The sequence below is a fragment of the Sparus aurata genome, chromosome 20 (assembly GCF_900880675.1).
Source record: "Sparus aurata chromosome 20, fSpaAur1.1, whole genome shotgun sequence".
Lineage (NCBI taxonomy): Eukaryota > Metazoa > Chordata > Actinopteri > Spariformes > Sparidae > Sparus > Sparus aurata.
The window spans coordinates 27137397-27163287 of NC_044206.1; the positions used below are offsets into that span (position 1 = coordinate 27137397).

At 41.4% G+C, this 25891-nt stretch overlaps 2 long non-coding RNA genes across 7 annotated transcripts in view; one reads left to right on the forward strand and one right to left on the reverse strand.

The window, feature by feature from the left end:
* LOC115571359 (uncharacterized) overlaps positions 1 to 15835 on the reverse strand; it is a 64990-nt gene extending 49155 nt beyond the window's left edge. For 4 of the 6 annotated variants that reach the window (XR_003981913.1, XR_003981908.1, XR_003981910.1 and 1 more), the window contains exons 1-2: positions 15413 to 15835; positions 13034 to 13105 (exon numbers count right to left, since the gene is read on the reverse strand). This is a non-coding gene — a long non-coding RNA (uncharacterized LOC115571359). Of the gene's footprint in view, positions 1 to 917; positions 1146 to 1328; positions 1463 to 13033; positions 13106 to 15412 lie in introns of those variants that run through there. The other 2 variants (XR_003981911.1, XR_003981909.1) reach the window with 2 other exon arrangements.
* Positions 15836 to 18834: 2999 nt separating this feature from the next.
* On the forward strand, positions 18835 to 25438 carry LOC115571517 (uncharacterized). The gene is made up of 3 exons (XR_003981944.1): positions 18835 to 18942; positions 20375 to 20467; positions 25256 to 25438. It is a non-coding gene; the product is annotated as an uncharacterized LOC115571517 (long non-coding RNA).
* The last annotated feature ends 453 nt before the right edge of the window (positions 25439 to 25891 follow it).

Sequence of the window (25891 nt, forward strand, 5' to 3'; positions counted from 1 at the left end):
CAGTAAAACAGAGAGATTAATGTCTGTCAGTCAGTCATAAGCAAGGTGAAAAAGTGAATCAAACACTGCAGAATACAGAGGTGAGAGCACATCTGTCTGCATCTCTTCACCCTAAATATTCACTCAAACCTTCAGAGGAGGGAAGAGGAAGAACACTTCAACATGCAGACATTTATCACCAGACTTGTGAGTGCTACATGGACAAACAAGACATCTGCCATAAATTGTGACAGGCGGTGAAGGTGCAGAGAGACATAAAGGACACCTGAGTGAGGAGATGGGAACAGACAGCCCATTTCAGGACTCATAAAGCTGGAGGAAAGTCAGAAAGACCATAAAAAGAGTCTGAGCCTTCCTCAGCACACAGCAGCACGACACATGTCTGACTACAGTTTACACACGGACGGATTTAGAGAATCCACCTTTATTCTATTTGCTGCATGAATCAGAGCAGCTGTTCTGACAGAAGACACTGAACGTCCAGTCAAATGATTTAAGTCCACATAATGTAAATATTGGAAGCAACAAACGAGAGAGTTTGTAATTAACTGAGGACAAGATATACATTGAACAATAAACTGTAGAAAATATAATGTAGAGTAGGCTGGTGTATAAACAATTAATGAATGACAATATATCACACTTTACTTAACCGGAACTGATGTCTTCCATGCAACAGGGTATTCATCTTTGTTCTTAAAGAGGTGCAGCGTATCATTTATTCAGCAAGATCTAAGTTAGTGAATTTATCCAGTTAATACTGATAAAAAAGAAGTCAGGGGTCAGTACAACAGGGAAGAAGTGACAAAAGAAGAAGAAGAGGAAGATAAAGAAGATAAAGAAGAAGAAGATAAAGATGAAGAAGTGACAGAAATCAAAGAAGAAGATGGTATATTAGTTAAAGTGATGCCTCTCACCGAGTCGTCTATCTTCTCATGTCTGAGCACGTTTTTATGATTCCTTCTTGGTGGAACAGAGACAGCAAGTGTTCTCCGTCACTGACCAGGTTCAAACAGTTCAATCAGTCTGACTTAGTGTTTCTCAGTTGGAGCTTGAGGTGGAGGTGGATGAACCCTGCAGCCAGGGGCGTCGCTAGGAGTGCAAAACATCCAGCCCAGGTCTAACGACGCGCCTGCCTGCAGCATCTTAAAACACTGAACACCAGAACACCAGAAAACACTGTAATAAGTTGGGGAGTGAGATGCTTCGAAAACAGGAGCTGGAATATCATCTCTGAGGAGCTTTAATGACTCTGTCGAGCTCTCACACTTGGATAGTTAGTAATGAATCTCAAACAACACTCTAATTTGTTTTTGTTTGTTAGCTTTTATAAACAACGTTCCCATACAGAAGATTTAATTTTACAGTTGGAGAGCTTCATTTCCACAGTCGAGGAGAAATATTTCCTGTCCTCCTTCCTCTCCTCATTTCATTTCATCTGTGTGTGAGCCAAGATACTGACCTGTACCACACACACACACACACACACACACACACACACACACACGCACACAGTGTGTAATGAACTGCTTGGTTTAATTAACTGAGAGTACCGACTTCATTGACATGAGACAAACTAATGACTTTTTCTTTCCTACACTGGCTCTGCTGTGACGCTCAGGACTCATCAGAGTCGTCTGCACATTAATAAGAGTTTGTATCCGACAGATCAGTTACTTAAGTAATTAAGACAGAAGACAGAAGAGAGGGAAAGGAAGAGAAATGTGTAATTTATTACAAGCTTTAGATTCTCCATCAGCACTTATGAAGGTTTGTGTGTGAAGGTTTAGCTGTGAGCTGGGACTACCATCACCTGGGGCATTTCTAATAGTTTTGGATCTGATTGCCTGTCAGCAGAATGAAAAGAAGTTTAAAATCCTGACACAAAGGAAGCCCTCGGCACACCAAGCAGCCTCGTATGTCGGCTACACTCCAGCTGGAGCTGTTTTTCATACGGCTCCTCAAAGTTTTCATGATCATTTAGGTGTTTAACAAGTTTCATGAGTCTCTGTGTCCTTGAGAGCGGCAGAAATGCCACTGTCAGTTTTTAACAAAGAAAATCGGAAATTCTTTGCCTCTGAGAGACACAATGAAGATGTGAGCTCCTGCAGCCTTAAAGCAAAGAGGTAAAAGATGGTCTGCGGTCTACGAGGTGTGTTTGAGGCATCCTCTGTCTCGCTTATTGAGCGATTCACACGCAGACGGAGGAGGTTTCCACGGTTTGCTTTGTCTTCTGTGAATGTAAGAGGACGGCTGGAGCCAGCAGGGAGGAAATGAGCCGGCACTTTGGGAGAGTTTCCCAGACGACTTAAAAATCACTGAACTTCTCAAATAGAAGAGAATTGTCAGAGTTTGTCAAACAGTTTCAAAGCTTCACTTTCTATGAGAGGGGAACAGGGAGGAGGTAGACACAGGTGGAGGGAGCCACACTGAACAGAACGATGAGCAAATTATTCTTTAGAATACCGCGGCTGTACAGATTTATGAGGACAAGGTTCTCTCTCCAGGAGACCGAGCAGCTGAATCCGGCTGGAAGCTTTCATCCCTTTTGGATGTAAACGGAGCAGGCTGAAGGACTTGTAAAGCCTTGGGCTGAGTGAGACACGGGGAAGAGCTGGTGCAACTGCATGAGGAAGGTGAGAATGTGCATTGTGTGTATATATTGAATTAAAAGTATATTTTATGGGTAGAGCAGAGTTTCACAAGGTTTCTTGGCTTTCTTTGAGGAGACTTTTATAATAACGTTCCAACCTGTTTGTGTTTTAACGAGTCAAATTAAAGCACAAAGTGTCGCCGAGAACAAATAACTTACACGTGTTATTTTCAACAAGCCGTCATGTGCACCTCAAGGTCCTCATCACAGGCTGGAGTTTGCTCAGTCGTCATGGAGATTTAACTCCACTAAATCAACAAGACTTCTTTTTCCAGGGTCAAGAATGTAAACTCGCATGCAGAACAAACAGCTGATGTAACTATTCTTGCAGACTTCCCTGTAGTGCAGATTTTCTCGAGGGTGGCACTCAAAGACAAAAGGGCTCGTCCTCTGAGGAGCAGGAATGTGGTCAGCACATTCATGGATATTCAGCACTCAAATGTCCCTCTTCCCTGTTTCGCTATCCAAATAAAAGACACAAGTAGGCCCATGATTTCTATTGCAGGATGAAGCTTTAGCTGTAAAATGTACAACAAGATTATTCATGCAAACACTTGCGAGCAGCCAGAAGCGCCGAGAAGAACTCCTCTGACTTCTGAATTGGTGAATCTCATCTGAATATTTCCTGAACCATCCTGGACCATCCACAGAATGACAAACAGCATTTAGGAAACATTTTCTCAGTGGTTGCTCGGTCACACTGTGTGTGTTTTATGAATCAAAAGGATTCTTAGATGCTGTTAAAAAGGCATAAACACTTCTGAACTCATGTCACTTCTTTTGAATTTCCTCAAGTAGCAGACTGAAAGGTTTTTCCTCTTGCAGCATATATTAAATCCATTTATCCGACACATACTGCGAAGAAATGCTGTCGTGTTAAAGAGGTGACTGTGTCCTTGCTGGCAAACATGCAGTCCAAGGCGAGTTTACAGGGCTAACGTTTCCTGTGTCACTCTCTAAAACACATCCTTCAACCTTTAACAAACTGGATGCAGACTTATGAAAAACTGAAGCCCTCCTCTGCGTGTTGTTTATATATCATACAGGACTGAAGATGAAGCCGACTGATTTAACATCGTCTGAACATTATTCATGAAGCCGAGCCGTAAGTGGCCTTTTTTTTTTTTTCTTTTTGAGTGCTGCTCGGAGAAAGAGATCAATTCTTCCTCATAATTTGGCTGCCGGTTTCATCTTTCAGTCCTCTGGTGGTGCAACACTGACAGCCCAGAACACCATACATACACCAGAACACACCAACAGCTCCCAGACAAACATGTTCAAGTCTCTGTGCGCCAACAATGTCATTATCACCTGTAAAATAAAGTGTGATCCAATAAATTTAACTCCGTTGGTGTTAAGATGCTTCATCTCAGATGTTATACAATGCACCCCCGTATGTTTGTTTAACTAATTAGCTCCTTGTGTTTTAATCAATCAGTAACCTCCAGTTTCCACACGCCACGCCACGTCACGATACAGTCACTGGAAACACGTTTCAGCAGCGTCCCAGAAGACGGTCTCTATTTTGGACCACTTCTTTTCATTCGTAATAATTCGTAAATATCATATTTGCTTCTTTTTTATTTGTATGTTTTTTGTTAAACTATTATTCTTGTCCGTCATTTCTTCTTCTTTACATATTAAAGATAAACATTTCAATCAATCACCGAGCACATTCAGCCAGTCAGGAGGTCAGACAGTGGAACGGCATAGTACATCCTGTCAACTTTCAAAATAAAAGCCCCGGTGCCGACTCAAAGTCAAAAACATAACCCTTACCCAAACCCTAACTAATTTAACACACAAAACAAAACAATTTAACTACATAGCTACACAACTAACAAACATCTGGGAGAAACTGTGAAATAAACAATTAATGAACATTCTGAGGAATGTTTCATGTCTATCACCATCAATAACTATTAATAATCTTTAACAACCTGTCCAGTTTGTTTTTTTTTTATCAAAAGTTGTGGCACTAGAAGGTTGAATTCATCCTCTTTAGCTTGCCTTTATGAAGTGGTTATATTCACACAGGTCATAATGTTTATGTTAACACAAGAATTAAAAACACAATTACACAAATAAATACCCGCGAGCCGATCTGTTCTATCCTCCCCGTCAGGACTCATTTTCTCACTCTGGCGTTAATGGGTTGTGTTTCTGTTTTTCTTGCAGCAGAAACAGAATTTCTAACTCCTTAATGTCGGCAACAGCCCCGAAACAATCGAGTATCTGTCGGGCTCAACTGATGATATTCTCTTCTGTCTCCCTACACGGAGGCTGAATCTGAGGCTCTTTGCAGATACGATGTTTTCCTTCCATACAAATGCACATTATCTCCCCTACATCTAGAAAAATGCGCACAAGCATAGAAACACACACGCCTGAATAAACATCCATGGAAGCATCAACATCAGCTTTTGCTAACACACACAAACACACGACACATGAACGCCTGCTTGTGCATTGGCTCAGACACATTTGTGCGTTCGACATGAGTTTGGTTTCTCGGCGGCGCTCCCCGTCTGTTCTGCGATGCTAAGCAGGCTCAGTCAGGTATCGCTGCAGCCGGGCGGAGCGAGGGTTGACTTCTAACACACGGTGTTGTGTTGAAAGCTAGAACAAGTCTGCCCTGCGGAAACGTGCCGCTCCGACCTGCACTTAAAAATTCACACAGCATCGTGGGAAATAACATAAAAGTGTTTTTTCTTTCCTTTTTATTGTCCTCCTCTCTTCTGTCTTTTATGTGTTTGTGTTGGCATGCAGATTATTCCGTCACCCTGGGGTCCGTCTTTCTCCTGTGCTTTGGATGGAAAACATTACCTAACGAGCCTCTCTGAATGCCGTGGTTCTGGATGCATCGGGCCGAGAAGAAGTGAGCTTGCAGCATGATAACAACTTGGTCTGAGGAGTTAGGCAACTCTCTGTTCACCCCGTTTAAACTCCATCAGCTTAACTGCACTATAAACAAATCCTCAGGCCAAGCCGCTGAAGCCTCTCGTGTCTGTTACACCCCACAATACAAAAGTGATGGATGGAGAAAAGTGTCCTGTAGCCTGCCGAAGGAAATCGACCCCGAGTGAGAAGATTAACTAGAAACGTATCAGAAAACCAATACATGAGTCGAAGAGAGAGCTACATCGACAGACAACCACAGACCCGACCCACATTCTGTGTGAAATTCATCAAAAAATGATACGGCTGTCAGCAAACAATCTCTCAAAGACGCACCATCGGTGTGTGAGCACGCTTGTTACTCAAAACAAATACACATACGGAGGGTCGCAGGTCGAGCAACACTAACTCCTCCCTCACCAGCACCACTCAGGTACCCTGGAGCAAGGCACTAACCAGCTGCTCAGCACCACTGTGGTTATACTGGGCAGCTCAGTATAACCACAGTGCGTATTTGATTTCTTCAGGGTGTTGGAGGTTTGTTTGAAGAGGTGTGGATGTTGCAAGAGATGGAGCTCTTATTAGTCAGGAGTATAAATGTGGTTAACCCTACACAACTTTTTATTTCTGCAAAAAACAATTCATAATTTAATATTAAAATCAGGGGCGTTCTGTATATTAAAAATGTAAATATTGACACGGCAGTTATATCACACATATGATAATACTGTGTGAATAATCAAAGAAAATTTCAGCTTTAAGCATCTTTGTTCAGTCCACCCGGTTGCCTTTTCACATGTGACTGAGTGTAAATGCTCCTTTAATACGCTTTATTTTTCTGCAGTTATGGTTACAGACTCTCCCTCTCTACACTTTTATTCTGAAGGTAATTTAATCACCAAATTTACAGCAAACAAAAGTAAAAGATGGATTTAATTGTGAGCCTGATATAATTTCGTTACTGTGAATTTGTTTGGCCACGATAACAATGTAGAGAACATTAGATTTTGTGAGAGTTGAAACTACTGTTGAATCTTATCATGTCTTTTCCTGTCCTTATTTTTTTTCACCAAATTATAGAGAGTAGCACTGATCAGAACATTGTTAAGGGACGGTATTGTGATACCCATCTGAATAGCTGTCTAACTGGGAAGGACTGGGAGAAGAAAGTTGTTGTTTTCTAGTAAAAGAAAGTACGGAGGATTTGTTGAGGGATCAGGCTGCAGTGAGTGCACCAACACAACCCAGAACTAAATGAAAGGAAAACCGCACAGGTCACTGCCGTCTGATTACACTTCCTGTTAGCTGTGACCAGGAAGTGCTGAGAGAGGTCGATGATTTTTTTCCCTGTGCAGCTTCTGACCCGGGTCACAAAGTTTGTCTTTGAACTTGAAAAGGGTTTTTTCGACCGGCTTCTGTTCATCTGCCTGCAACACTCGGAGGCTTTTAGGTGACTCATCACCACTAATAACGGCAGGACACACCATGATTGTGTATTCATGTGACTACACACACAACTTTTGCACACACACACAACTTTTGCACACACACACACACACACACACAGGTTCTTGATACCTAGAAGATATTTTCTCAGTAAGACTGGCCTGTGTTGATGAGCATGTGTGTATTTTCCCAGAATGTAATCTCGATCCCAGTGAGCGCTGCAGGTTTAAAACAGGCTTAACAACGCCGGCCTCAAGTCCATTTTCAAACAGCGAAGATCTGATGTAACCACCTCTCATCCAGCCCTAATCCACAGCGCTAAGCCAAACAAGAGGGGGCCTTGAACATGTGTCTTTTATTATCTTAATGAAAGAGCTTCTCGCCCAGTGTTTTATTGGATAAGTGTTTGCAGTGATTGGGGTGTGGCTCGGTCAGAGGCGGTGGACCGGCTCTGTGGTTGGATGAAGAGGCTTAAATTGGGATGAAGGTGATCAAAGGTGATTTCTGCAGCACTCAGCGACTGAGACTTCAAGAGGTCAAGGAACAAAGAGATTGAGAGAGGAGTAAAAGAGAGACAGCAGCAGACAGACAGTAAGGTGAAAGAAGGAACTCAGAGGATTATTTTAGCCTTTTCATGTTTATTTTTATAAAGTCATAAAACCTTTGGATGTCTCTAAATGTTTCGGAACTGTTTCAGTTCTCTAAAATTATCTGATGTTCAACACCTGAACATAGTCAGGGTTCTCCCCAGAAGTTCTTAGTATAGCGGCGCACCGTCTGTCCGGTCTCATCACCGTCAGCCGGGAGCTCCTAGCCGTCAACCGGGGGACGGCGGACGGACGGACGGACGGACGGACGGACGGACGGACGCTCGACACTGTCACGCGCGGAGTATAGCGGCGCTGACCGAGCGGTAGAGCGGCGCAGCGCCGCTGTTCCACCGTCTGGGGAGAACCCTGATAGTTGACAGTTAGCGTTTTTGTTTTAATAGGATATTTGGAGTAAAAGTAGCCAGAGTTTTATATTTAAAAAAATGGTTTTAAAAAGGTCTAATTCTGCCGTTGCACATTGCCGTCTATCGTTGGAGATGTCGAATGATTTTAAGCCAAGTTTGCATCTCGCTTTCTTTTCCTAGTTTCATTCCTCAGTCAAACAAGCTTCTATATTTGGGACTGTTGAGCCATCATGGTCATTCAGTCCATACTGAAGACGTTATGTTGGCGTTCTGATCCCAAATAACCTCGACTTCCATGTTTTCTAATCGTCTTCTGCCAACCAAGCCAGCCATCTTCCAGTTCAGTTTCAATTCAAAATACACGAAAATTTGGTGTTTGGGGCAAAAAAAATGTAACTATTAATTAAGAAACTGATCAGCAGAATAATCAATAGTTGCAGTCTTATTGCCATACTGCATAGAGCTGTGCGATATTACGATATATATCGTAGTGCGTAATAAAAATGTCTACCGTAGGATATAACCCTCTGTTATTTATATCATAATTTTAACGTGTAGGCTACTTGATTAGCACTGTTGCTACACTAATGTTAACGTACGCTACGGTTGTAATTTAATACGCCGTCTAAAGCACAACTCAATGTCGGAATAACCGTTGGATATTGACATTTTGAGTTCAAAACAAGTTTATTGTATGAAAGCGAATGTAACTGCAGCAACGCTACTGCTTTGTGGTAGCATTTTTACGTCACCCGCAAGGACTCGTTTCCGGCACCGGTCACTCTGGAGTAAACAGAGGCAACGCAGCATGGCGGAGACGGAGGAGAGCGCAATGGAAGATGAAAAATAACATTACTAGTAACGTTACATCAGACGCGGATACAGAAGCAGAACCCCAAGAAGATTTGTGCTGAAAAGGGGGAACCGCCAACAAGTTGTTACTAGCGACTCGAACACATCTAATCTTTTCTATGACTGAAGACAAGCCGGGATATAAAATTAACTATATCATGATATAAAATGTTGTCCATATCGCACAGCACTAATACTGCATGTAGCTACACAGTGTAGGGATCAACAGATGCAGGATTAAAACAGAAAGCTTTGCCTCTGGACAACTGCAGCAACTGTGTGTGTGTGTGTGTGTGTGTGTGTGTGTGTGTGTGTGTGTGTGTGTTAGTCACTCTGTCAGACTGACCTTCTAAATCCCATTATTTGCCACGACAGATAAAGAACAGCAGATTATCTCTTTAGTGTAACAACACAAAGCAGCCAGTGATTAGCTCAGCGATAGCTTGTCCAGCTAAATACTGTGTTTTTTTGTGTGTGTGTGTGTGTGTGTGTGTGTGTGTGTGTGTGTGTGTGTGTGTGTTGTATTAGGAATCAGCTGATGGTGGTGTTTCAGACTGTAATAGGAGCTTAATGTGTTCTGTTTACATTAGTGTACATGTTTACAGGCTGACCTCTGGGTTGAGAGAACGCGTATTAAAGGCTACAGCTCATCTGAAATGAGTGAAACAACGTCATATTAAAGCTGCAAGCAGCCGTGAACGGGCACACAAACCTCCGAGCAGGTTGTGGATGCTGCAGGGACGATGGTGGACACAGCGGACACTGTATACCCCAGTTAGATGTTATCAACGACACATTTTCTTCCCTTGCTTTAAAAGGAACATGTAACCCAAACAGTTACAAATTCAGTCTTCGTCTCCTCATTCCCAGTGCCAACAGAAAGTCAGGCGAAGTTTCGTAGTCTACAAAACGTTTCTGGAGCTTCACAGCAACGACTTCACACAACTCGTCTGCTGTAATCCAAGTCTCCAGAAGACACACTTTTTCAATTACAACAAAAACGCTTCTAAACTTGAAGGGTTTGGTATGAGGCTTAAAACCACACCGGAACACTGACATCGAATTTCCCATCTGGCTGTCGACTCAGAACATAATGAGGCCATGAGTGATATCAACAGCAGCACTACAGTCCATCAGGACAACTGTGACGCATCATGTTTTTATTTCTCACAACGCCAATTTCACAAGTTTAACCTCATAAATGAAATAAGAATTCAACGGAGTCAAACGGGCAGAAGCGACAGCTCATGTTTTCCACGTTCCTGATAATGTTTCACAATAAAAGCTTTGTTGATGGTAAAATATGTAACAATCTGCCAAAGATCAATGATCAATAGAGGCAGACTGTTTGTGCTGTTTGTACACCCATCTGAAAAGAATCTGCTTGTGAATGTTCTCCCTCTTCCCAAGTAATGAGTCCTGCTTCGACACAAATGGTCTATTTCAAAATATAAAATGTGTATCCCAGTATGAGTCTGTCTGATGATGTTCCTGCTCAATATTACAATCCTGTAATTAGACAACCCCCTCCAGAACGAAGACATCTGTTACTGAGAATCATGGGAAATATTTCACTGTCAGCGTCGCGTTGGAAGATTAATCCTGAGTGGAAGTGAGAGTGAAAATAAAATTAAATGATGTCACACTGAAGAGGACAACACAGACCGCCCTCAACAATGATGACAATGTGGTGTGTGTGTGTTTGTCTATGAAGTGCAGCAGGGCGCCCAAAACAAAGATGGCGGCAGTAAAAAATCAGCCGCAGCAGCCCTTAAATCTGTCAGTCCGTTTTACAGCCGCCTCGACTTTTATGGTCGTACTGATGGAAAGACAGGCTCCGAAGATTGCCTTCATGATTGGCTGCAGCCACACACACACACACACACACACACACACACACACACGACTTCCTCCAACAGCCATCATCACGCCATTGGAGGTTGTTAAAGGAAAAATTCAAGTGAAAAAATAATAAAATGGAGACTGCCAGACAGAAGGTTGAACATGGCCAAGTTACTGAAACTGCAGATTCATTACTGCACACATACAGACACACACACAGAGGCACACACACACATCAAAGAAATGTGCACTAACTCAAGCTACGTATATAAAAATGTGATTACCAATGCAGCAACTCTGTCTGTGGCGGTGAACACACACACACACACACACACACGTTACAGTATTGTAAAATCAAACTGTAATCGAATCACGTCTCCTCTCAGCCGTTACATCCTCATGTCATCAGGAGACTTCCTGTGTGATTCACAGCTGAACTGAGCTTCCGCTGGTCCGAGATTTTATAAAAGTCTTGATAATTTTCATATTTCAACACGTGTTGCTCAGAACCGCCTGACAACACTCGTAAATATGAGACCAATAAGCTGCTTTCACAGTCGACCTATACGGTTGTTTCCTGAGCAGGGGCTGACCACAGGCTGCCTTTTACTGACCTCGAGGGGGATGTAGAGGGATGGCAGGTTAACAAGGGGCTGCGTTTAGCTCATTTTGCTAAGAAGAGGTATGGAGTCCCTGCAGCATCCGCCTTTAAATCACCCTCTGCTCGACATGCAGCTGCTTTTTATACCGAAAAACAAACTACAAGGAGAAACTATAAATAGAATACAGAATTATCTGTTAATCTTCTGCAAATAGAAGATGCAGAGAGATCGTCCATGTCAGACCGACAATAACTGATAATAGATTTCTCATATTTAACATAATAATGTCGCCATCATGCCAGAAATGCAGTTACACGTAAAAAATAAAATAACATCCGTCTCCACATGTGTTCTTTCACTCAGTCGCTCTCCATCCAGTATTTAAAATGTGAAACTGCATCAACAATATTTTCTCTCAGGAGAGTCTGACTCTAACGTTAACAGTCTGCCACTTAAAGCCTCTGATAGAAAATACATCAAAATGAAAAGATGATTATGTGACAACCCAGCCAGTAACTGAGCAGCAAACAGCAGTGAAGAAGAAGAAGAAGAAGAAGAAGAAGAAGAAGAAGAAGAAGAAGAAGGAGGAGGAGGATTAAACTCAACCGTCGGACAAAGGAAATCAATTTGAGGCACACGGAGGGAAATGTGCAGCAGTGTAGTGAAGCTGTTCAGCGTGTGTTTCCATCATTACTGAACAACAGCACAGCAGAACCACAGAGCAGCAACAGCAGCCATCTAAATGTAAATCAAATGTAAATCATAGTGTGTTCACATTAAACAGATGATGTCTCAGCAGTGCATCACACACACACACACACACACACACACACACACACACACACACACACATTCTGTCCTTCACATGAGTACGAGAAAAAAAGCTGCCACATGCCAGCAGAGAACCGCCACACGACAGAACAACACTCCAGTTTCATTTCTAACCACCGTCAAAAGTACTTCTAATCGATTCAAACCAACTTGTCAGAGTTGGTAGCGCGGCACTTTTCAAACCCGTGTTTGGGTCCAACATCACCAACACAAGCAGAACCAGAGTCTGTAACACAGTTCCTTTGATTTAGTGTCACAACAGATTTAAATTACCAGACTTCAAGTTGATTTTGTGTTTGAGATCTTCACAGCAGAAGTAGCCAGGAAGTGCAGATTTCATAATGCATCGGACTGAGTTGCATTGTGGGTATTGTAGGCGGCAGGTTTAGCGCTCCTCTAACACCGCTGGACTCATTACGGACAGTTTAAAAGCAAATAATCAAACCATGAAGCAGAACCAGAGCTATCAGCTAGTGTCTGATTCCACGCATTGTTTTCAAAACCTGGTGCCTACATTACCCAGGATGCAACTGCAATCCAAGCTGCACTAAAAAAAACTGGCTGCAAAAATCAGATTTATTACAGGAGAAATTAAGAGCCCAAACTCTGGAAACGTGAGATAAAACAAGTTTGAAACACTGTGAATGAAGGAGAAGGAGAGTACGCCGATGTAGTGTTTCATTGTTTCTGAGTACCGATGCTTCGTTTTAGTGCCACTTTGATCATGACAGAGTTTTCAGAGTCTAAAGTGTGAAAAACAGTAAATCAATGGAACTGTGTTAGCAGAAGCAAACATCTTTTTTTTGGTCAGAATACATTAAACTCCCTGAAATAAAACGCCAATCACGCTCAAATATTCAAACCCACAGATTTAAAGACCGAGTCTGACCCAGGTCATATCTCACAGCACACAATTCAAAACATTCAAAACATCAGAAAAATCAGCTCCCGTACCTTTCGCAGCATCTTCATGTGGCTCTAAACTCTTGAACATGTCATTACGACTCAGTTTTTGTCATCACGTCTCTGTCAAGAGTAAAAACACATCAGTTTACTTCACTACAGTGGAAGTTTATCTCATTGATCGGTTTAAAAATGTCAGAAAACAGTACAAATTTACTGGCAGACAACAGGAAGAAAAGCAGCATCCCCCAGCTGAAACCAGAAAATGTTTGTTTTATTTGCTTGACAAAATAACTCTCGATCATTCCAGCTGGATGCATCAGGACGTTTGACATGTCAGCACACTGAGAGTCATCACACGTGAATGTGAAGTGGCTCTCACTGTGATGACTGAGCAGAGATTACCTTCTGATGAAAAGAAACCAGAGGACACTGAAGTGTTGATATTTCTCACACGTTTGCTGAGAGGATGATTGCAGGTTATATTTCAGGGGAAAAAGCTGTTTTCACTCATTGCTGCTTTATTTCAACTTATTTCAAATCTCCAGATGTGTGATTAAGGTGCCAAATCAGTTTCCTTCCTGCTCAGCTCGGCTAATTACCAATCAGAGCAGATTTAACGACACTGGAAGCTCTTTATACCTCCTGTCCTAATTATGTGTGTGTTTCTGTGTGTGTGTGTGTTTCTGTGTGTTTCTATGTGTGTGTGTGTGGAGTGATAAGAGAAAGGGAGAGTGAGCACAGATGAGTAAGAAGAGAGTCATCGCTCTGTCGGAGTGTTTTAAACTGCACTCGTGCATCATTCTGTCGCTGTGGGCTGAAAGACTTCAGAACTCCAGATTCACCAAACAAACAAACATGAGAAGAGATTTCTACCAAAGAGAAGGCCGTTTTCTCTCTGACCTCGACTCCACTGAATCTTCAACATAACAGCAACTGCTGCCAACTGGGTCGTATTCAAAAGGTTTTCCTGCCCATTAAATGACTTGGAAGACCACAGTGACATCAGTTTTAACCAGTGTTGGCAGTAAAATGACAACTGAATGAGACACATACTGCTGACATTTCATACTAAATACTGCCAGGAAATAGAAGAAGAAGTGAAATCCAAAACAAAGAGGTGTGTCACATTTAACCAGTAAGGTGGTAAAGTGAGTCGATGGGTCACATGACCTGGAAACTTAGTAAAAAACCAACAAGCTGATATTTCAATTAATATATTCGTATAAAAATGAAAGGCGCTAAGATCCAAGCAAAGGGTTTTTGTCTGAATCATCCATGATAGTCTGATAATTCCACATGACCTGGAAGCCATTAAAGAAAATGCCTTAATACATGAAACCCATTAACAAAAATGATGATTAATTAACAGAAAACTGAAAAAGCATCAAAAGGGAATACAAAGATTTGTGTCTTATTCACCCAGTGTGATAGGACATGTCGGCAGGAAGGTATTGAATTATATGCAGACTACATATTGAACCCAATGACAGAAATTATGATTTTAACAAACGAATATTAAGAAAAAACAGTAAAAGCACTTACATCCAGAACAAAGAGGTGTGTCTCATTCAACCAGTAGAGGACGACATTTCGGCATTGATTTGGAATCAATGGGTGAAAAAATTGATTGACAACCTCGACTTGATTTCCACACCGCGGTGCTTGGGTACAGCAGACATGCTGTTTTTGGCACAACTTAAGCCAAATGAATGCTAAGTCTACGTGCATAGCACCCGAACTACCGTATTGACCCGAATATAGGACCACCCTGATTATAAGACGACCACTCTTTTCAAGACTAATCTTCAGAAAAAGACTATGATAACCAAAATTCGTTTCTCAACAACAAACTCACATACCCTCCTGTCAGTCTCTTGGAAGCGGCCGCTTAGAGAACCACGATAATCGTTACCGTTTGCAGTCTTTTTGGACCCGCCATCTTCGGACGTTACACTCCGTAATTCCATATTTCTTGGCTGGCTGACAGTTGTTTGGCGCCTCCGATGTAATGATCAACACTAACTTAAAATTAGCATCATAGCTCCGCCTCAAATGTCTGTAAACTTGCCACACTTTTGATCCACTTTGCTCTGTAAGTCACCGCGTCTCTCCATTTTTAATCTCCTGTCACTTCTTCTTCTCCGTTGTGATTGACAGATAACCGCAGCCACAGTGTCAGTGACGTCTCTACAATAAGCTGGCGCCCTCTGCTGTTGCGGTCGTGTAGCGACACAGACTATCAGCATGTGTCAACGGTTAGACCCCGATTATAAGACGACCCCACTTTTTTACATAATTTTCATCGAAAAAAACCTCGTCCTATATTCGTGTCAATACACAACACTTATTCCCTGTCCAATGTCTGTCTGTTGCCCCAATTCGACAACAAAACCATGTGGAATAAACCCAGTAAGATTATTTAATTACCTCTCTGTGGAGCAGCTCCATTTAGTGTTGAACTTCTTCAGAACTTCAGAACCTGTGCAGTCGGTAGTTTGTCACAAAAGGAGCTCAGTATCTCAGTATTGTCTCCAGGATCTCAATTTCTCACAGTCCAGCGTTGTAAAGTCGTAAATCCATTAATACAGTAGACGTTGTTGTTCCACGTTAGCATCACTGACGCAGCCGAACAGACGTTAGCTAGCTAGCTTTCCCGTTAGCCTCCGAAGTTTCCACCGCGGACAGCAGCAGCCGTTTGGATCCAGAACCAACGTTTCTCTGTACCAAGGCGATAATCCCACAGTTTCCACTCTGTTTATTTTCTCCGAGACACCAAAACACCGCAAAATCTGACTTTTATTGATTAGCGCGTTTGAACGTCCGAGCACGTCACAGTACACCTGCTCCCCCCCCCCCCCCACACACACACACACACACACACACACACACACACACACACACACACACACACACACACACACACACACACACCCCGACCGTTCTTCTTCTTCTTCTGGTTTTACGGCGGTTGGCATTCAGCTTAATGGTGCATTACCGCCACCTTCTGCTCCGGAGTGTGGATCAAACAATAGACTTAGGCGTACAATCTAATTCCCTTCAAAGCCAAAACTAAACAAAACAAAACAAGAACAAACAAATCCCCTAAACAAAAAAAACAAAACAAAAATAAATAAATAAATAAATAATAATAATTAATAGAACACACACACACACTTAAACACACTTACATACACACACACACACACACACACACACACACACACATATCCTGAACTACATCCAAGTCAGTCACCCTAACACCCTATTCCTACTTACCCATCATATCCTATGAAAAATCCCTGTATCCCTTAAGAAAGCTAACAGTATCTGGACCTGTGCTCTCTCACCCATACTCAGTAATCCTTTTAATGTGAGTTCTTGCACCCCTATTTCCCTCAGATTATTCCTCATCATCTCTCTCTGTGCCCTATACTTCCTACACTGTAGAAGTACATGCTCCACTGACTCCTCCTCCTGACATCCCTCACACAGACCTGTTTGATGTTTCCCTATCATTTTCAGTGTTTTGTTTAGTGCACAATGTCCCAACCTCAACCTTGTTGACACAGTTTCCTCTCTCCTGTTTCCACTACCTACCCTATTTACTTTGACACCCTTCTGAATCTGATATAGATGTCTCCCTTTCTCTTCTCTGCCCCACCTTTCTTGCCACATTTGGTTGGCTTGTTTTGTTTTTTCCACCCACCGTAGAGCAACCAATACTGCCAACATCTCCACTGTGTAAACGCCTAATTTATTGGATGTTCTTCTATTGATTCCAATTCTTTTTAATGGTATTGCCACCCCATACCCTGTCACTCCTGTCTCAGGTTTCTTAGCACCGTCAGTATAAACCTGTGTAAAATCACTATATTCTTTCATGACATGGTATTTGAATGCACTTACCAAATCAACTTTTCCTTTTTCTTTCCATTTTACCTCTAGCAAATACCAGTCTATATCAGGCCACACAAGCATCCATGGAGCCACCACCGGATAAACTACTGAAGGGCTTATCCTCATTTCGAATACTCCAAATTCTTTGGCAATATCATTCCCTACTCGACGAAAACTATCCCTCTGATTTCTCCCATTCTCCCAGCACTCCTGCAACACTCCTTTTGTGGGGTGAGAATCTTTGTGTCCTTGCAAATTAGCCCAGTAATTTGTCATCAGTTGCTTCCTTCTCAATTCCAACGGCATTTCTCCCATTTCTACTTGTAGTGCAGACACTGGTGATGTTTTGAAGGCCCCACTGCATACTCTCAGTGCCTGTGCCTGTATCACTTCCAGTCTCTTTACATGAGACCTGGCTGCTGATCCATATGCTATACTTCCGTAATCCAACACAGATCTTATCAAGGCCACATATAATGATGAGCAACTTGCTCCCCATTCCCTACCAGTCAAACATCTCATCACATTTATTACTTGTTTGCATTTTTCTTCTATTCTCCTGATATGGTCTGTCCATGTTAACCGTGAATCGAAAACAACTCCCAAAAACGTAAATGATCCAACCCTTTCTAATTCTTTCCCGTACATTCTTAGTTTCATCCCTTCCTTAATTTTCTTCCTTGTGAAAAAGACCGTTTGAGTTTTTTCTACTGAAAACCTACATCCCCAGTCGTGACCCCACTCCACCACCTCATTAATTGCTCCTTGTACTTTCCTGATTGCATGTTCCATGTTCCTTCTTCTTTTCCATAAGGCCCCATCATCCGCAAATAGTGATCTACCAATATCTGCTGGTATCTTAGAGAAGACGTCGTTGATTTGTTTTCATTACGGATTGCGCCACAACATGACCGTTAAACTACTTTTTTAATTTATTTAACTTATTATTTATGTAACATTATTCATCTAATAGAGCACCAGCAGACTGACAAGATGCCATTAGTCAAAAATATAAACTGTCTACTGAGCCAGTCAGTGACCAGACGTCATGTTGAGTAAAAGTAAAGAGACTACATTAAAATATTACTTTGATAAAAGTGGAAGTGGAGACGCCACCTGTCCCGTTTTTCCCAGAATTGTTCTCTTTTTTCAACAGCTCCACAACAAACATATCATGATAAGATATTAGAAACATTTTCTTATCTATGACTGATCAGAATATCACATCACTGACCTCCTCTTGCAGTTCCCATGAGTGGGATTGAATCAGAATCAGAATCAGAATTCCTTTATTGATCCTGCAAACGAGGATATCTGTGTGTCACAACAGCCTAATCAATAAACATTAATAAAAGTACAAAATAAACAATATATAATAAAAAGGTTAGAAATAGATTCTTACATACATAATGTGTACTAGTGCCCCGCCCCTTTCTGTGACATCATCCCCATGAAGTCATCATTCACATTTAATTTAACTAATTTTATGGTAAAAGTACAGAACAGAAATCAATAACGCTTGAGCTGAGGTGTCCAGTTTTACCTGAATGCACCCGATTACAATATCAAAGTAATGTAACTTGATTACATTCAGTTTGTTTTGGATTAATAACAAATGAAGTCCAGAGAAATTAAATGTAATAAAAGTAGCTTTTTGTGTATCCTGTTAACAAGTGTTTATCTGTGTTTGTTCTACTAATTTTTAACTTATCTTTTGACAAGAGAAGTTACAGTAAATATGATGCAGTTGAGTTTCTCCTGCAGGGATTCGAACTCAGGATAAAAACAAATCTTTCCTTACAGAACTCCTACTCTACCGACTGAGCTAAACAGCTTTGAATGACTGAGGAATTCTCTGGTTGGAATGACGTAAACCACGTCAAATAAGTCCAGCCCACAGATTTTATGACGAATCCAGGTGGTGCGCGTCAAAAGGGGCGGTCTCTCTCGTTTCCCGCGTGAAAGTTGCGCATTTCCCTCCAAAAACTTGGATGTGTACAAAAACGGCTGACTGATCGTCACTCTGTTTGGAGCTGCTCTTCTCTGAGGACACGAACACGGTGAGTAAACTGTTCTGTACGAATCTGCTTTATGTGTCCAGTTACCTGCTCAGTACAGGTGTATTCATGTATGTGTGGGAAGTGTACAGATAGTTAATACTTATTGATCTCAGGTAATAAGCCCAGGTGATGTTTCTTCATATATCAGCAGCTCCACATATTAACTATCTTCATGCGCTGTCTGAGCGCAGTAAGTTCTACTTATGTGCGGGTTAAAATGGAGCCAGCCTCCCTCTCATGTGGTGAGATTTGTTTGTTGCTCAAATGTTTCTGAAATAACTCTGAACAGAAGCTGAAGACGTCTCATTTAACTGTTAACTGTCGAGGTAAATTCAGCTGGAACATAATCCTTTAATTACCGCCAATTAAATCCGTGATGGGCTTGTGTTTTGTTCCATGCACCAAACTCCATTGTGATTTTGGTCGGTTTTATCTCTGCTATGTTAATTACATGAATAGTGAACAGTTAACTAAACTTTGGTCACTATCTAAGAACAAGACGGTAGTTTCAGTAAAGTCGGCATTAAGTTTTTTTAAAATGTATTAATTAATTAGAACGGCATGAAAGCTGTTTAGCTAAGTTATACCGGTCAGTGTGAGTGAGTGGTTATGTAATGCTATGTTAGCTAGCTGACTTTAAAGTTGTTGCAGATGCACTGCAGGTTTGGAAACACGTTAGCAGCGGCTCAGCTGCCTTTATTAACGGGTACTGACACTATAACGAGCTTATAAAGACGTCTGAGTCATTTAATCGTCGTGTTTTTACAGACAGGTTTGCATGTTAGCTAACATGTGTGTCTGTTGGAGAGTGTTAGCATGACGCCATTATCCTGCTGTGTAATGTTAGCTTGTTAATACTAGCATCTCACAGCTGAATATCTGAGCACAGCACAGTTAGCTAACAGGCTCCATGTGTTGTGTTTTATAATGTTAGCTTGTCAGCATCTAGAAGGTCATTTTGAGCAGCTAAAGTAGTTTAACACACACTATGCAGCCTCATTGTTGCTGCACATAATGGATTCAGTGTGTTTGTCTCAGTTCTGTGATTTAAAGTTTATGTGTTATTAAATCACTGCACTGACTCCCTGTCTGTCAAAAGATAGACTTTAAAATCATGTTACTCGTCTATAAAGCGCTCAATGTTCTCAGGATTTAATACATTTGGTTAATTTTTGGTTTACCTTAAAAAAAAAACACATTTATTTAAATCATATTATAGTAGATTTTATAGTCAGAGTGATGTGAGACTCCTCAAGTGATGTCATGCACATGGTTACAGACTGCTATACCATTCTTTATTATGAAATTATAATCCTGAAAGAAATCCCCTTTTTGCCAGAATCAGTATATATACGTAAACACACACACACACACACACACACACATGCATGTAGTCATCATGTTATATTAAAGTACTTCCTCCTCTCTCCAGGTGAACAGTGGGACTTGTCTTCAGCTTCAGGTGGAACAGCTCTGACCTGTATGGTGATCAGACCCGGACAGGAGAGACACCTGGTCCAACAAGGTCAGTGCAATGTAGGGGCAAAAATTAAAGGCAGAAAGTGTGAGATGTGTCAGTTGCTGTTCATTAATACTCTAGGATCAGTAAATGATTCTAGAGGGTAGTTGAGTTTCATTCACAGGTTGTTGAATACCGACAGTTTGTGTTGGTAGAAGCCACTATAGTGTCTCTGTTAGGACACGGCTCTTTAAATTTAGTAGTATTTTAAATGTTTTTTGTTTACTGAGAGGAAATATAAACAGTCTGTCTGTTTAGAACGCCTGCATTTATTTGATCTCATTTATATATAATAAATGATGTAATCATATTTTATTTAACATGTATATCTCCACTGTTCAGCCACAACATTAAGACAACTGACAAGTGAAGTGAGCATTGATCATCTTGCTACAATCAAATGTTCTACTGGGAAACTTTGAGTTCTGTCATTTCTGTGGATCCTCTTTGACAAACACCACCCACCCAAACACCGTTCAGACCAACTACAGCCCCTCATGGCAAAGAACTCAAGGTGTCAAACTGGCCTCCTCATTCTCCAGATCCCAATCCAGCTGAGCATCTATGGGATGAGTCAGAACCAACTCCCATCCACGTTGGGGCCCCCGTGGATCGTTCTTGGTTCAGACTGCATCCAGTGGAAGCTCAGGTGGATTGAGATCTGGGGAATCTGGAGGCCAGGTTGACACCTTGAGCTCTTTCCCACGTTCCTCGGGTCGTTCCTGAGCAGTTTTTACAGTGTTGCAGGTGTGTTGTCCTGCTGGGGGGGCACTGCCATCAAGGAGTGCTGCTACCATGAGGGGGTGTACTCGGTCTGCAGCTGTGTTTGGGTGACTGGTGTTTGTCAAAGAGACATCCACATGAATGCTAGGACTCATGGTTTCACAGCCGAACATGACATTGGAACACAATGATCCATGTTATTTATTTCACCTGTCACTGGTTCTAATGTTGTCGCTCTCAGTGAATACACATGTTAAATACTTTATGAATTAGATCAAATAAATGCATTTAGGCACTGTATCCAGACTTGTTAATATTTCCTCTCAGTAAAACAAAACCTGTTAAAATGACTTCCTCTTCCTTTGAACCCTGTGGGGTTTAGCTGGGACTTATACATTTTAAATGGACAGCTTCATTTATGCAGATTCAACATAACATAAGCCTCAGCCTATTCGACCAGCAGGCCACTAATGAGGATCGTATTCAGTTTCTAAAGTGCAACTGTGCGGTAGTGAAGTTTTTGGTTGAGAAGCGGTTCTTGTGGTCTCATTGATGGTAGAGATGCAGCAAACTGAGCTCCAAACACCAGCAGAATGACCGGAAACATGTTAATTTCTGTCAGCCTGTGTAAGGTTTTGCTTGAGCAGTTGTTAGTTTGTCTGTGTCCATCTGAGTGTATAAACTATGTTGAGCAGAGCTTGGTGTTAACATTGGTGTTCTTATTCGTGGTAGAAGTGCAGTGAATTAAGTGCTACAACACCATCAGAACTGAGCGGAGAAGTGTTGTTTTGGAGGCCTCGTTGTATAGAGCTGTTTCAGGGACAAAAGTTCAGTAACAGCAATCCAGTTGTTAGTGGTCTGCCAGGCAAACCTGGTGTTATTATTGTATGTTACAGGTTAACTTGACCGACTTCAGCTATCTTCAATGGCAAATGCCCGAGTGCTGTCCATCGGAGCTGTAAGCTGTGTTTTCTATGAATGGCAGTAGTCAGGCCTTTGATCAGCTGCTGGTATTGGTAGTAGTGTATCCTACGAGCCCTTGTGCCATCCCGCCAACTTACAGGCCCCTGTTGTTACACACCTATGGTTGGTAGAATCGTACACAAAGTGTACGTGTTTAGTTGGGCCTCGTGCCTGGCTAGGGACATGCTCAGGGCCACGGTAAAAGCTCGCCTGACGCCACCAAAGCGGCTCCGGTCTCTGCCCTCATCTGTCCATGCCGATCTCACTCGCGAGTTCAGTGTGTATGGGCGCGATGCCTTTGCTTGAAGATAATGTTGAACTCTGTGATAAAACAAAATAATTTTTTTTTTTGCAGGAATTCAATTTCTTTGCAACTTTGTGTAACAGCATCCTGCTTGATAACACCATGCAGAGATCATTATAAAGCTGTTACAGGGCCCTCGGCCTCAATGCCAAGCAGACCACTAATAACGATCCGATTGTGTTGTGGTGACGTTTTTCTTTTGGAAGCAGTTGTTGTGGTCATGTTCATGGTGGAAGTTCAGCAAACTGATAGCTACAAACAGCTTGAGCGGTTGTTAGCTTGTCTGCATCCCTATGCGTGTACTGAAGGTTGTTTTCAGTTCAGGTTCATCTCCACTCGAGTGCACAAATGTGTGTTCAGAGAGTGCTTGATAAGCTTTATGAAGCCTTTGAAGTTGTTGATTTGCTGGAGAAACATTGTGGTATAAAGCTTTTCAGGCTAACAGTGTTAGCTAAACAATGTTGAGCGCAGAAAGCTACGACAACCAGTTCACCACCGTAAAGTTCTAGGCACAAAAGTTCAGTAACAGCAATCCAGTTGTTAGTAGTCTGCCAGGCAAACCAGTTATCAGGCTCGTGTGAACCGACCAACCAGAGCAGACTGAGGCCCCGCCTCAAAACCCACAGGATTCAAGAAATGTTTTTACACATACTGGATATAACAAAAATATATATCTTGAAATAAAATGTATATGAAAATACAAGTCTTCTCACTTTTAACAACTCGACTCTCTATGAGTCCTGTTAATAACCCACAAAGTGCGTTATTTGACGACCTGAGAATGAGACTCAATAATCAGCTGTCTCTCTACAGAATTGCTTTATAAGTTTACCGACATCACACAATTAATCAAATGATAAATAATTGTCCTCCATATGCAGCACACTGGCTCTCAACTTTCTGCTTTTAATGCTGGATCACTTAATCTATGATATATATCATGTTTGAATATTTAATATTTATGTGAATCTGCAAAGTAAGTAGTTACTAAAGCTGTTAGACAAAGTGCTGTGAAAGTATGAATAATGTAGTTAAAAACTCAATTTATGCAAAATATGAAAAGTATTTAACATGTATATCTCCACTGTTCAGCCACAACATTAAAACAACTGACAAGTGAAGTGAGCATTGATCATCTTGTTACAGTCAAATGTTCTGCTGGGAAACTTTGAGTTCTGTCATTTCTGTGGAGCCTCTTTGACAAACACCACCCACCCAAACACCGTTCAGACCAACTGCACCCCTCATGGCAAAGAACCCAAGGTGTCAAACTGGCCTCCTCATTCTCCAGATCCCAATCCAGCTGAGCATCTATTGGATCTGTCAGAACCAACTCCCATCCATGTTGGGGCCCCCGTGGATCGTTCTTGGCTCAGACTGCATCCAGTGGAAGCTCAGGTGGATTGAGATCTGGGGGATCTGGAGGCCAGGTTGACACCTTGAGCTCTTTCCCACGTTCCTCAGGTCGTTCCTGAGCAGTTTTTGCAGCGTTGCAGGCACGTTGTCCTGCTGGGGGGGCACTGCCATCAAGCAGTGCTGCTGCCATGAGGGGGTGTACTCGGTCTGCAGCTGTGGTTGGGTGACTGGTGTTTGTCAAAGAGACATCCACATGAATGCTAGGACTCCTGGCTTCACAGCCGAACATGGCATTGGAACACAATGATCCATGTTATTTATTTCACCTGTCACTGGTTCTAATGTTGTGGCTCTCAGTGTATACACATGTTAAATACTTTATGAATTAGATCAAATAAATGCATTTAGGCACTGTAACCAGACTTGTTTATATTTCCTTTCAGTAAAACAAAACCTGTAAATGTTCAAATTTACTTAGGAATTAAATTAAAACTCCATGTAAATAAATTATGAAAAGTGATTTCAGGTTAAATACAACTGAGTTAGGGACTCAAACCTCCACAAGGAAACTCAAAACTCATCAAAAATAGACCCAGGTCTCTTTGTGGAGGACAAACAACTACCACTAAAACAAAACCTCTCAAAACAATAAAAACCTGCACAGACACACAAAACCCCCTAAAAACAAACACACAAAACCCCCTAAAAACAAACAAAAACCTTTAAAAACAAACACAAATAACAAACAAAAACCTCTAAAAACAAACACAAAACCCCTAAAAACAAACACAAAACCCCTAAAAACAAACACAAAACTCTTAAAAACAAACAAAAACCTCTAAAAACAATAAAAACCTGCACAGACACACAAAAACCCCTAAAAACAAACAAAAACCTTTAAAAACAAACAAAAACCTCTAAAAACAAACACAAAACCCCTAAAAACAAACACAAAACTCTTAAAAACAAACAAAAACCTCTAAAAACAATAAAAACCTGCACAGACACACAAAACCTCTAAAAACAAACACACAAAACCCCTAAAAACAAACACACAAAACCCCTAAAAACAAACAAAAACCCCTAAAAACAAACAAAAACCACTAAAAACAAACACACAAAACCTCTAAAAACAAACAAAAACCCCTAAAAACAAACAAAAACCCCTAAAAACAAACACACAAAACCTCTAAAAACAAACAAAAACCCCTAAAAACCAACACAAAAACCCCTAAAAACAAACACACAAAACAAAAACCTCTAAAAACAAACACACAAAACAAAAACCTCTAAAAACAAACACACAAAACCCCTAAAAACAAACAAAAACCTCTAAAAACCAACACACAAAACCCCTAAAAACCAACAAAAACCTCTAAAAGCAAACAAACACAAAACCTCCACAAAGAGCCATCAAACTACCACTGCTCCTCTTTCTCTTCCTGCAGATGACGGACGAGCAGCTGAGACGAATAAGACGAGCCGCCACAGGACCTGAAGCAGGAAAACTGAGTATCGTCTTCTGATGAAACTCCTTCAGGTGCTGCAGGTGTTTGTTGACTCTGGTTTCACCTGCTCAGACAGTGAGCACTGTTGTCTTTGCTGGTTATTTACATAATAAAACCTTTTTTTGAATTACACTCTGTTGTGGTTTTTATAGATTTTTAAAGAACATGTTGAGTCTTTTGATGGAGTCCAATGTCTCCTCTCAGTGGCATTTTCAAAGCTTTAACTATATTTGATGTATACAGTTTCTTTCTGTAATGGAGAGCAGCTCTTCCATTACCTTCAGTATCTATTCCTATTCTGGGAATGACTGCTATAGAAACCATGTGTTGTTTAATAATGTCTGAGTAAGTTAGCCTCTCTCCATCTCTTATCACATGAATGAAGCTAACAGCAGCTGTGAGAGTTTATAACGTTTCACCAGCAGCTGATATGAAATATACCTGCAGTTCTGCCTGTGATGTCACCAAGCAGACAGATAAAAGGTCATGTTGAGCAGCTACAGTAGTTTATATGATCATTATGCAGCCTCATTGTTACCTGCACTTTAAAATCATATTACTGGTCTGTAAAGCACT